This window comes from Thermobia domestica, chromosome 5 (assembly GCF_964235325.1).
Source record: "Thermobia domestica chromosome 5, izTheDome1.hap1.1, whole genome shotgun sequence".
In the NCBI taxonomy this organism is placed as follows: domain Eukaryota; kingdom Metazoa; phylum Arthropoda; class Insecta; order Zygentoma; family Lepismatidae; genus Thermobia; species Thermobia domestica.
In genome coordinates this window covers 137,665,654-137,678,268 of record NC_137458.1, presented here as the reverse complement: position 1 = coordinate 137,678,268, position 12,615 = coordinate 137,665,654, and positions in this window count along the sequence as shown.

Here is a 12,615-nt window from a genome sequence, read left to right as displayed (position 1 = left end):
ACATATCTTTGATAGGCACGAAAGTGTATCGCTAAAACTTTAATTTTATTCAGTGCACAGATAGCATGAAAAAATAAAGTCGGTAGGTTTACAAGTATATATGGTGCAATTGTTGTTGTGTACGTTCCAGGAATAGTCGAATTGCGATGTCGTGATTATGACGAAAGTATATGTACGAGTAATTCTTTGAACTTTGGCAGCGGAGTCAGTAGTTCTTTTCATTTCGCGTACGTTCAAGTAATGGCCGAAACGTGTACATTCTGGTTAACAGATGATAATCTTCAAACTCCAGTCCAGACTGGAGTTTCACTTGTCAAATTGCTGACGGAAGATTCGGAACCTGAAGTGCAGTAGTCGTTTATACACTAGAGGCTTACGAAAATACTAGTATCCTCCTACAGAAGTGAAAGTAAGTTAAATCTTACTTAGAAGATTTGGTGAAGTATTTAAATGTTCATAATCATTTGGACAACAGTGAATTTCATAGTTGTTTTTCTGTTGGTACTGCACAGGTAACGATGATAAGTATTTTTTGTTACAAGTACCATTTGGCACCAGCACCGTCTCTCAATTGATTTACAATGCAGCTTACATATTATTCTCGAAGAATTGAGGAGAATTCGTAGTATTTTTGAAATGAGCATCATTTTTGTATTGATGAAATAGTACAAACGTTATCAATGTAACTTCAAAATGATCAATTCCTCCACTAAACTGTACTATCGATACATGCTTAATAAAAATTATGACCTTGCTCAAAATGTATTCTTGAACTTTAGAAATTCTATGGATTTAAATTGTCAGTTATTCATTGTTTTCATTTTTGCTTTAGCAAACAAGTTCCACAATGTCGATATATTCTGTATTGTGTTGTTTAATATTTTTGTAATTGAAAGTTTATGTATACACTAAGGAATCAGCCAGCTGTGGTAACTGAAAATTAGATTGATACTCAATAATAAATTTGCATATAGAAGTTCATTAATCTTTATGACAGTAAAGCAGAAAAAGGATATTTAACAGTAGTACATAATAACGTAGAAAGTGAAGTGTTTGTGATAACAAAAAAAGTTAGTGACTTTTTGGTTTGTTTGCCCATTTTTTAATCATGCAGTGTGAATTGCGCTCGAGACTTGACATGCACTTCCATAATATGATTTATAAATCGAATAGTTGAGAAGAGGTTGCAAGAGTAACTTAGGAATGCAGTATATTACTTTAATTTTATGTTCTGTATTAAACGAAAATCAGTGGGTTAGTGTGTGTGTTACATTGGTGTAGGTAATATTATCAAATAACAATATGATTGTTTTTAAAGAAAATATGTCCTCCAATTATGTATTTGTGATAGTAGTAAAGTCATTATATGTTCCTTTTAATATATGTTGATATAAGAATATGGAAAGTAAATTGAACAAATGTTTTCGTTACTTACTGGAATCTGAAGGGAAGCAAAATAGCAGAAATGGTACTGGTCAAACTTAGACACCTCACATTTTGCAAAATTTACGGGTAAAATTCAATACTCTGTATAGAAAGATATGTTCATAAGGAACAAATTTCTGCAGGCAAAAGAATTAAATGGTAAGAGTACAGCAGTATTTAATATATACAAGTGTATAGTTACTAGTGTAAAATCATAAATGCTATCCGACGGTTACAATAAGTAAGTCTTATTGAAAGATGACTGTTTTAGAGTTTGTTTTCTGTCGGTAAAATATACCTGCACAATGTGGAAAAACTATATTTTATTTCATAAGTGAAAGGTTGCTAGTGTGAAACTATTACCAGTGCGATAAGAACTTGTATCATTGCAAAAACCCGCATGGTTTCAATACCTTTGCTTACCTTCCGTAGGTAATACGCCTGCTCCATTTGCATACATACAGTTGGATATTGAAAAAAGCAAATCTTTTGCAGGACAATAAGAAATAAATTAGTGAAAGAGTTGTAATTTTTCAACTATTAATTTGAGTGATGCGCCTAAGCTTGGAATGAATTGCAGTAATTAGGCCCATTGTTTAATAAAGACACAGAAGAAATTTATCTATGTGTAAACAGTTTTTCAAAATAATTTTTGAAAACCATACTTACAATTAACGTGGTTGATAAAAATATGTTTTCGATTTTACATATGTTATAATTCAGTGTACCCTATTGAAAAAAATATTTCAATTAATAGTTAAGTAGAGTATGCATATTATTTTGGCTGTACTTATATCTTTAGCAGAAGTATGTACGATAATGAATGTGTGCTAAATTTTGATACTAATGACAGTATTAAGAGTCTAGTAAATAATGATGGCTTATGTTATACGAAATCGGGATCGGTCATAGTAAAACCAGTTACCGTACTTTTTTCTTTTGATTAGTTTGAATTTATGTCAACATTATATATATATATATATATATATATATATATATATATATATATATATATATATATATATATATATATATATTAATGGATTTATTTTGGATTCCATAAGTTCGGAAATGCATCATTCGCCTTTTTCCGTTTTCCTGTGTTATACTCAAACGTCAGTCAAAAATTCAACACTGTCATTTGTGTTTCGACTTGCAATTTTGATGCATTGGTAACGCTGCTTAAGCAGAAATGAAAGTAAATATATTTTTTTGATAGAAAGTTAGTGAGAAAATGTAAAGAAATATGGTATATTGGAAATAAAAGTAACAATGTAATGAATTGTGAAGAGATTTAGAATTGATGACTAGCGGAAAAATATTGAAAATAGCTAAGTATTAATGTTTATGTTCGTGTTATATGGTTACTTGTATGCATATGTACGGAAAGAACAGGTGAAAGAGATTTGGTGTTTCAAACTTTCTTTTCTGTAAGATGATTGGCTGTTAGGGGAGCAATTAGAGAGCAGGTCCTCGTTTAGGCATTTCATAGGCATCTCATATATAAGATGTGTACGAGTCTGTTGCTCATATTTTATACTGTGTCTGAATTAAAAGTTTCTGATCGGTACGAAGCAGGGTTTTGTAATTACACACAATAAAAATAAATCTACTAAACAGGTGAAATATTCATAAAAGCCGCGTAAAATATTTTAAGAACATAAACTAGAAACAAAGCTAAAAATTAAAATAAAACGTCTTTCGCTGGTTACTGTTTGTTTGGATTGGCACAATGAGTATGGTTTTGAAATATTCCTTAAAAATGTGTATTAGTTATCGCTGGATTTTCAATTTTATAAATTATTATATTGACTTCGTACAGTAGCCTTATATATACACCAAAAACTAATACGATTTTAGTGACTGGTTATGTTCAGAAAACAATTCATAATATTTCTAGCTTTAATCTTCTATGATAGGCAAAAGTCTTAAACAAAAGAATGCACGATGAGATGAGGGATGATTGTACAATGCAACAAATGCAACAACAATTCATTGCTTTTGATATTCATGAACTTTTCCAGTCGCCGCGTCTAACAATTTTCCGCACTTACAAAAGCCCACTTTACTTACTGTTGGCAATTTTGTTGGTTTCAGCTTTCAATGTTTTGTCTGCTCCGAAGCTTGGAATAAGAGTGAAACATAAGAAATATTAGCTACACGCTACGAATATTCTTTTCCACAGTCTCTGTTATTAATATAAGCTCTGGAAGTTTGCTTTGTTTGAGTTGATGGAAGTAGTAAGTTTGAGGAAATTGTGTTTTGTGTTATGGTTCTGAATAGTTTAAGTTTCTTTTAACTTTTTATGTCTTGTGTAAAAACTTGTTTGTTTTTTTACGTAAATTTCTAGCAAGTACGAGAAATTTACTGGTACCAAAGTAAAACAATGGTTGTCTTTCGTTAGTTGAAACCTAAGGAAAAGTTATTGAATTACGAAGAATAATATATTTATCAGTCAATGTATCGGTCAAATGAAAGGTAGTGAAGAGTGTAAAGCCACTTTCTAATCTGTGATCAAATTGAATCCTCATATGCTGAACACACTCATCCTCCGATGAACGAGAAATTTGAAGATTCTCACATGATGAATTGAGGAAGATGGAAAAGTAAATCAATTAATTCCAAATTCCCTCCCCCAACATAGATAAAGAGTAGGGGAAGTTACTTATTAAAGGACACTTTTTATATTTTGATTGACAGAAGTGGGTATATTTCTGCAAGGCTAAAGAGTTGAGTGTGGACCTACTGATTAACGTGGAATCCGAACCACATGAGCTCCCGCCGGGAATCGAACCCGGGTCTCCCGCGCCAAAGGCACGGACGAGCTCTGCAAGGCTAAAGAAAAAAATATTCCTGATTGCTCGATATTTCAGCTTCGTACCCTAGAACACAAGAGAATTTAGTCGGATAGCTGTTTTATCTTGTTATACGTATCCAGTACCTATCAAGAACCAGCAGTTGTCGTACATATAGACATTGTTAAATCTAATGACTAATTTATTAATTTCAAAACATACGATAAAATTACTATACAGAAATCATAGCCTCTTATGTCTTTCTCATTAAAATTGGGATTGTGCTCCATACTGAACATTAATAACAAGGGACACAAATATGAATTTAAGGTAATTAAATTGCAGTTTTATCAGACTATTTTTGAAAGACTGTAGTATATTACTCATTTTACGCTGAAACACGTAACAACAGTTTAACAAGAAAGAAACAGAAGTAAACAGAAACCATGTAACAACAGTAATTTGAAAAAATAACAGAATATTACATAAAGAAACACACTAACAAATATTTGCATATTAATATTTACAACTAAATTTTCCACAACAAAAATCGGAAAATTCTTTTCACGGTTAAAAATATAGTTCATGAGTGGAAATTTGTTGAATTCAGCAAGTAGTCTGTACATGAACAAGCTTTGAACTATTTTAAGATTTGCTTTCTAGGCTTTTACAGTACTATGCTAGATCTTTCGTGAGGTGTCGTGACTTCGAGAATAGTGCAGCGGTGGTTTAACGAGGTTTAGGACGTTGACAAAAGACTCGAAGACGCACCACGTGACGAAGACCCAAGACATGTACAAAATGAAGATCTTCAGGCAGTAATTGAGGCGACCATTGGTCAGATATGTGAGGAAATAGGACTACAATTCAGTGGGAGTAGAGAAACCATTCGGAAGCACCTCCATCAACTTGGGAAGCACAACAAGTTGGTTCGATGAGTCTCAAATGTTGTCCAGTGTATGGTAAAACTGTCCAGTGTATGGTGGCGGCTTGTGTATGGTCTTAATGTTGTGTTTTTTTTAGAATCCGGGAGATCTTTCCAGAAAGTTGTCCAGTGTATGGTAAAACTGCTATACTCAATGGTACTCAATGGTACTCAATGGTTCAGGAAATCCAAAGAAGAAACTGAAGAACCATTGAGTATAACAGTTTTACCATACACTGGACAACTTTCTGGAAAGATCTCCCGGATTCTGAAAAAAACACAACATTAAGACCATACACAAGCCGCCACCAAAAATCAGGAACTTACTTCGTCCGATCAAAGATGACTTGGGCTTAAAGACACCAGGCGTGTATCGTATACCCTGTGAATGCGGAAAGGCTTATATAGGACAAACAGGACGCACCATTGAACAACGTTGCAGAGAACATGAAAATTACATTAGATTATTCCATCCAGAAAAATCAGGTCTAGCTGAACACAGTTTAAAAGAAGGCCATAAAGTTTTATTTAAGGACACATCCATCATTACCAAGAGCACCAGTTACTGGACCAGGATAGTAGCCGAATCACTCGCCATAGTTCATGAACCGAACAACGTTAATAGAGACACTGGATTTCAACTCAGCCCCCTGTGGAACCCGGTCATCAGTACCATAGCAAAGAAAACGACACACAAACATCCAGATAACCCTCAGCCAATCAATAGCACGGACTACGGAACATAGCGAGCCAATCACAGCTCCAGTTTTTCATATTGAACCAGCCAATCAGGAACCAGCATTTTCAGCCAATCAGGAACCAGCATTTTCTCCAGCCCAGAGTATATATTACTTATATCCGCTGATCTCTACATAATTGCCCTGATGACGAGAACGATGACAGCTCTCGAAACGTTCGCCTATCCACCAGTTTTCACCTGGCTGATTGCCCGAGAAGAACTTTATCATATACGCCGCCAGGAAAGCTTCAAATCTTACTTCAATACTTATTTTGTACTAACGTATTTATTTTGTAATACCTTATGTAAGTTATTACAAAATAAATACAACTATTATTTAAAAAGTAGTTAACAAGGAACAAAGACAGCATGATAAGTGACCAATTACCGTTGAAGTTCATTTTTCTATTCGCTGCCTTAATCTAGATTTTCTTGGTAATTCAAATTCTGGTCACACTGCAATTTCTATGGATAGCAACACTGAAAATTCTTCCGGTGTAGAAAGCATTATCTATTATTGTGGTAAGTTACATTTCATTATCTCTTTTCATTTACGAAAAACGGTCAAAAGAAAAATTGTTAGCTTTTGAAAAATAGTTTGTAATCTGCCCTCTAACTATCTCCAGCACTACAAAACGGGAAGTAGTTCAAATTCGCTATTATATCCGATTTCAATACTATATTATATTGAGTAGGAACAACAAAAATATATTAAATTAAATACTATTTTAAAATGCTCTCCCTAATAAATAGTTCTAGTTAGATTATAACTATACTGAAAAAAAACTCATTTCAAACGGTTTGCGGTTTCAGTGGGATCCAACACACACAAAGTAAGTTTTGTTTTTATACTGGATCAGTTAAAATACCTGCTCTTCGCACTGCAAGATTAGTCCTATGAAAAGTAATAATAATAATAATAATAATAATAATAATAATAATAATAATAATAATAATAATAATAATAATAATTATTATTATTATTATTATTATTATTATTATTATTATTATTATTATTATTATTATTATTATTATTGACTAACCTAAAATTCAATTTGATATACGTACGTCTGAAAAATGCAAAATTTGTTTTTTATGTTATCACAACATATAAGTACACGTAGCACATTCTAACTCCTACTTGAATTCCGTAAAATATATATTATAATTTATCAAATAACTGAGAAGTTAACAAAATTTGTTAAAGTATCCTAAAAATATTTGATTTTAGAAAACATTGCCTATATATGTATCTGTATATAAATTTTGTCAGCTTTAAGGTAGTCTCTTTCATTTTCAAACATCCTCTTGAGATGTTCGGTGAGAAGTTGTTTTGATAAAGGTGTAAGAGATCCTCCATAATCTTCTCGCATCATGTTCGCAACAGTGAACATGTTTCACACAAAGCCCTCAAGAAAACTATTTGATGTGTTCGCTCTTGGTCGAGCATTAAACTCCTCTCTTACCTGTATATCTTCTAGGTTGTAGTCTAAACAAATTGTCTGAAAGGTTTTAAAATGTGTTCGTACTGAAGAATTCTGTAAGCATTTAGAAATATTACAAATTAAACTCCAATGCCGTTTGTTACAGTCATCCCCAACCTCGGTATTAAGTGATTTAAAGACATTAAATAAAATAAAACATCCAGAAAGTAATTTGTATATTGATCCGAAATATTATTAAAAACTAATAAGTATTTCCAGATCCTATCCTATAGACCAATAATTTGGATACTCGGTTTATAGTGTCATTTTAAAATTCAAATTTGATGGGTATTCCTAATTGTGCACTACAAAATGGTCTGTATAAAGACTTGAAAGCAATTCTTTGGCGCATTGTTAAAAGGTGTTAAATCTAAAAGTTACTTTGTCACAAGAGTCCAGGCAAATATCAAAATATGTCGACAAAGCCAGTATTCTGACCAAATGTCATAAAATATGATTCAGTTTGAAAGTTCACTAATCATTGTACCCAGACATAAGTCGCTAACACCAAACGCAAAGTCAGCTTTCCTTCTCAATATTGTATCACAAAATACAAATATCCAAATATCAGACTTGGATACTCGGGTTCTATTCCCGATAGGTGCTTTTGTGGTTTGGATTCCACGTTAAGCTGTGAGTGATCCATGTCTCACGTAATTTTGGATCTAGTATTAACTAACTTGAATAATAATGAACTATTTCCGGTAGTCTCGGAGGATACATTTCAACCTGTATTGTTAATTACAATTTCATCTAATCTCTGGTCACGCAAAATTAACGAAAAAGTTAACATCTTTCTAGTCAGTCAATTCAGCACAATAAGAAGAAGATTTATGGTAATGTAGAGGTTGACAATCATTTCACATCTTATTTTCAATCGGTTGCGCGGTGACTCAGTGGTGGAGCGTTCACATCCGGTGCTTGGTGTCCCTGATACGATGTCCGCTCGCAGCGTGTGGACTTTGTGCAGGACAAACACCGTGCTCGTGGGCTTTCTCGGGGTTCTCCCGTTTCCTCCCACTTTCTTTATTCCACCATTTCATTCATTTATCATCATCACCGTTTCCTTTAGCCTAACCGGCATAGCCGTGGGACGTAAAACTTAAAAAATTAATTTCATTTTTCATTTTCTTATTTTCAATCAACTTACAAGCAAACAGGTAAATATAATGTTGAGGAAGTCGTACGCCTGGCATTAAAGACATTAAACCATGATTTATTGGATATGTTTGTTCATTCTAATGTAAGTATGGAAGAGGTTAAAAATGTCATTAAAAAGCTAAAATAAAAAATCTCATGATCTGATCTCACCCCATCTTACTTAATTAAACGTTGAATGGGATTCTTACAACGCCACTCCATATTATCATCAATTTGTCTGTCGTAACCTGTACATTCCCAGATAGGCTGAAAATAGAAGCTATATGCTCAATTCCAAAATCAGGATTTAAAAAAAATGGCATAAATAATTATAAACTAAATTAATATAAAATTGACATAAATAAATATGGCAGGTTAACTACCACAAACTTAGTCATATTAACTGATCGAATGGCCTCTACGCTTGACAAAAGTGGTTAGAGAGATGTGATATACACAGATTTAAGTAAAGCATTCGAGACTGTTGATCATGATGTATTATTAAGTCAACTTCATTCCATCAACTTTCACAAATCATCATTACAACTAATAGCATGACAACAGTATATTGACTAAGCGGTTAGCGTAAGCGCCTTTGGCGTGGGAGGCCCGGGTTCGATTCCCGGCGGGAGCTCATGTGGTTCCACGTTAATCAGTAGGTCCACGTCTCATATAGCCTCGCTGCTGAACGGGACGTTAAACTCAAAATCAACTCAACTCAACAGTATATTGAACAACATCATATTTGAACAACAGCAAAGAAGCAGTACTTTAGAAGGAATTTCTCTCAGAAAAAAGGGTGGTACACTCTGGGGTTCCCCAAGAATTGAATTTAGGTCTGCTGTTCTTCCTGTGTATTAATGACTTGCCTCAGTGTATTAGGAAGTGTTATAAATTATTTTTTGCTGACGACTTAAAGATCTATTTGACAATAACAACTGTACAAGACTGTGAAGGACTACAAGGTGTTCCAAATAATATAAATGAATGGAGTCAAGAAAATGGTCTTAGTTTGAATACAAAAAAATGTATGTATGTCACAATTGTAAAACGAAGAAATCCGCATACGTTTCCGTAGAAATCCCATACACCAAGTTTCAACTTGGTGAGTAGACTAAGTAAAAAGTGTACAATCGAATAACATTAATTTTGAAGTGGAAAAATCAAGAGTGCTAAAAACCCCCTAAATTTTTGTCAAAATTTTGATCCACATAACTTTGGATACCTTCATTTGTGCAAATTGAAAGCTAGTGTATAGACTAAGTAAGACGTATAGACTCGAAGAACATCAATTTTGAAGTCAAAATAGCAAAATTTCTATAACCTGTCTCCGACCGAATTGGTCTATTGAAAGCAGCTTCCATTAATATTTCTTTGAAAATAATAAGGCAACATATAAATTTAAGTTAATATTACCTCAAGATAATATGTGACATATACAACTAACAATACTTACGAAGAATGTATTGTGTATGAAAAATAAGTTCCTTTTAAACATTATATATTTCCTTTAAAACATCATATTCTGTTTTAACGTGAATATTCTCTACAAACAGATAAAAATAAACCTATAACAAAACGTATTAAACATCTGAAACAAAATAATCTTATATACATATATATATACCAGTCGTAAAAACGCGGATTTAATATTCTTTTCATGATACTGATGGTACTGTCCGCTCACCTTCAAACATGAAAAAAGCAATCGATACTTAAATTTATACATGTTTGTTTGCGAAACCAGAAATGAGAGTTTGCGGAGAACCAATATATTTGTTACTTTTAATTACCGATCGGTTAAAAACAACAAAAGTGGTTTCAACCCATCAATCTTCTAACAATTAGCTTTCGAATGCTTAAACACTCAATTAACACAGGTCAGGTCTTTTTGATGTTATTAGTTGCTAGGTTTGGAATACCCTGAATGTTGATAATATGACCTTTGGTACTTGGGGCACTGGATTTGAATCCCGGTAAAAGTGTAATACTTTTAATGTGAATCCAGCACTATAAAGTATTTGGGAAACAATTTAAAACCGGCCTATCATTAATTTATAGAGTGAGTATATAATGGTAATTTTGGGTGTTATTGACTAGAAGAACATTCTTTTAGGCTTAAACACATCAAAATGAAATGTTTATGAGAACATTTTAGTAAATAAAGCCTAAGAAATTAATTTCTGTAAAAGCAAGGAAGAAAGTGTGTCAGTCAGTTTGGGAAAGAAGCATTGCTGCAAAAATGTAATTTGAATGATACTATAGAAAAATTTACGTTCTACTTATATCTGTCGAGGTTATAACCCAAATAGCCCAATGTATTTTTTAGAGTAAACATTTTGTATGCTTACAGGATCTGTTTGAAAAATAACGGAACTAGTTGCACTAGCAATCCATTTTATGCCAAACTACAAACTGCATAATGTCTTTTTGAAAACGCAATTCTACCTTCACTCTAACTCAGTTTCCTATTCATCTCTGCCACGCCTCTATGCATTGCTGAAAGGATTCTGCTGGGATGTCCTGAAACTCTGTTGTTACGACCTCCATTATGGTTTCCATGCCTTGAAAATGAGTATCTTTGATAATGTTTTCGAGTTTGAAAGATGAGGTATCTAGTATCAAAAACCGCCAAATCCATTTTTTGTTACCGAAATTGAGTTATATATCTCTTGTTATATAAAATTTTATTTAAAAACTTAATACTTCATACTAAGAAACTAGTTCAAATATGGAACTTTGTACCTGTGTATATGGAGTTTCACTGCACGTTTTGCGAGATTATTCGAAACTAAGCGAAATGGACGTGGCAGGTTTTGATACTAGGCGCCTCAAATAAATATCATGAATAGAAGAGTTTGTCCAGGATAGAGTTATTATTCTCAACCAGGATCTGCCGAACGCTAAAAACTGTTGAGTGTTTCCAAATTGCCGAATACCAAGTGCTTCCTAACAGTGTAATTTTTTCATTGCAAGCTAACTGGCGATTGTAAAAAAACTCGATCACCAAACAACACCTGCCATATCCATCTCCCCTTCTGGGATAATCTTCCACTTCCTCCTTTCGTGTCTATCCTTGAACCTATTGTGTCACTCAAAAGCACTCGAACGTGGCAGAAAGTTCTTTCCATATACCAGACGAAGCACTTGAAATGCTTCTGACAGAGCTTTTCCCAACCGTAACAGAAATTTCAGATTGATTTATTGCTCCATGTTACTTAGCTCTCGGAGCTGAATGACGTACTAAGACAAAGTTGAAAACAAAAGCGTGTTAAATAGTATTAGGTGCATACTGCTGAGATTAAATGAACTATCATGACGGTCACGTTATTTGATCAACTTTCCCCACATAACAGATCGAGCCTGGATACTTTTCAAATAGACTTCATTTCTAGAGGCATGATTCCGTGGCTGTATGTGTTAACTACTGTTAGAGGCAATATGTGTCATTTACGGAGAAACTAGCACCGAAGTCCTTCAGGACTACACTAATAAGTCTAAATATATGTTGTGTGTTGACACGTGGAACGGGGTAAAATTAAGTTTAGAATTCGAGATATTAGTAAGATAAATTATGTGGAGCGTGGAGTTAAATCTGAGTACAGTCAGGAAGCATAAAATAAGTACTTCTTTTCATAAATATTTCTAGAGTAATATTTCATTTTTGAATTCTTTTGAAATACATGCCTCTTGAAAAATTATTCTTGATCATTGCTGCTCTATTCCATTCAAGCAAACCTTGTAGATCCATACCTATATTAAGGACGAAAGACATTATACGTAATAATCTTGGTCATATTACTTAAGGATAAATGTAACGACGGGATATACACTTTCCAATTGTTAAAGGTAGTAGAAAATATTTTGAGAAAGTAACTATTCATTCAGGAAAAATATATATATTGAGACTGTTCTAGTTAAGAAACGGTAATTTCTTTGCCATATATCTTATCCACGGCTTGGACTAGGAAATCCACTCGTATTCAAAACTATTCATATTTATTCGTTATTGTTATTGCTGTTCATCGTTGAGCATTAATACTTTATGTTAAATGTATATTACTTTAATTTAAACCCGATTTCCTATGGTTTAGTCTTGATTTGTTT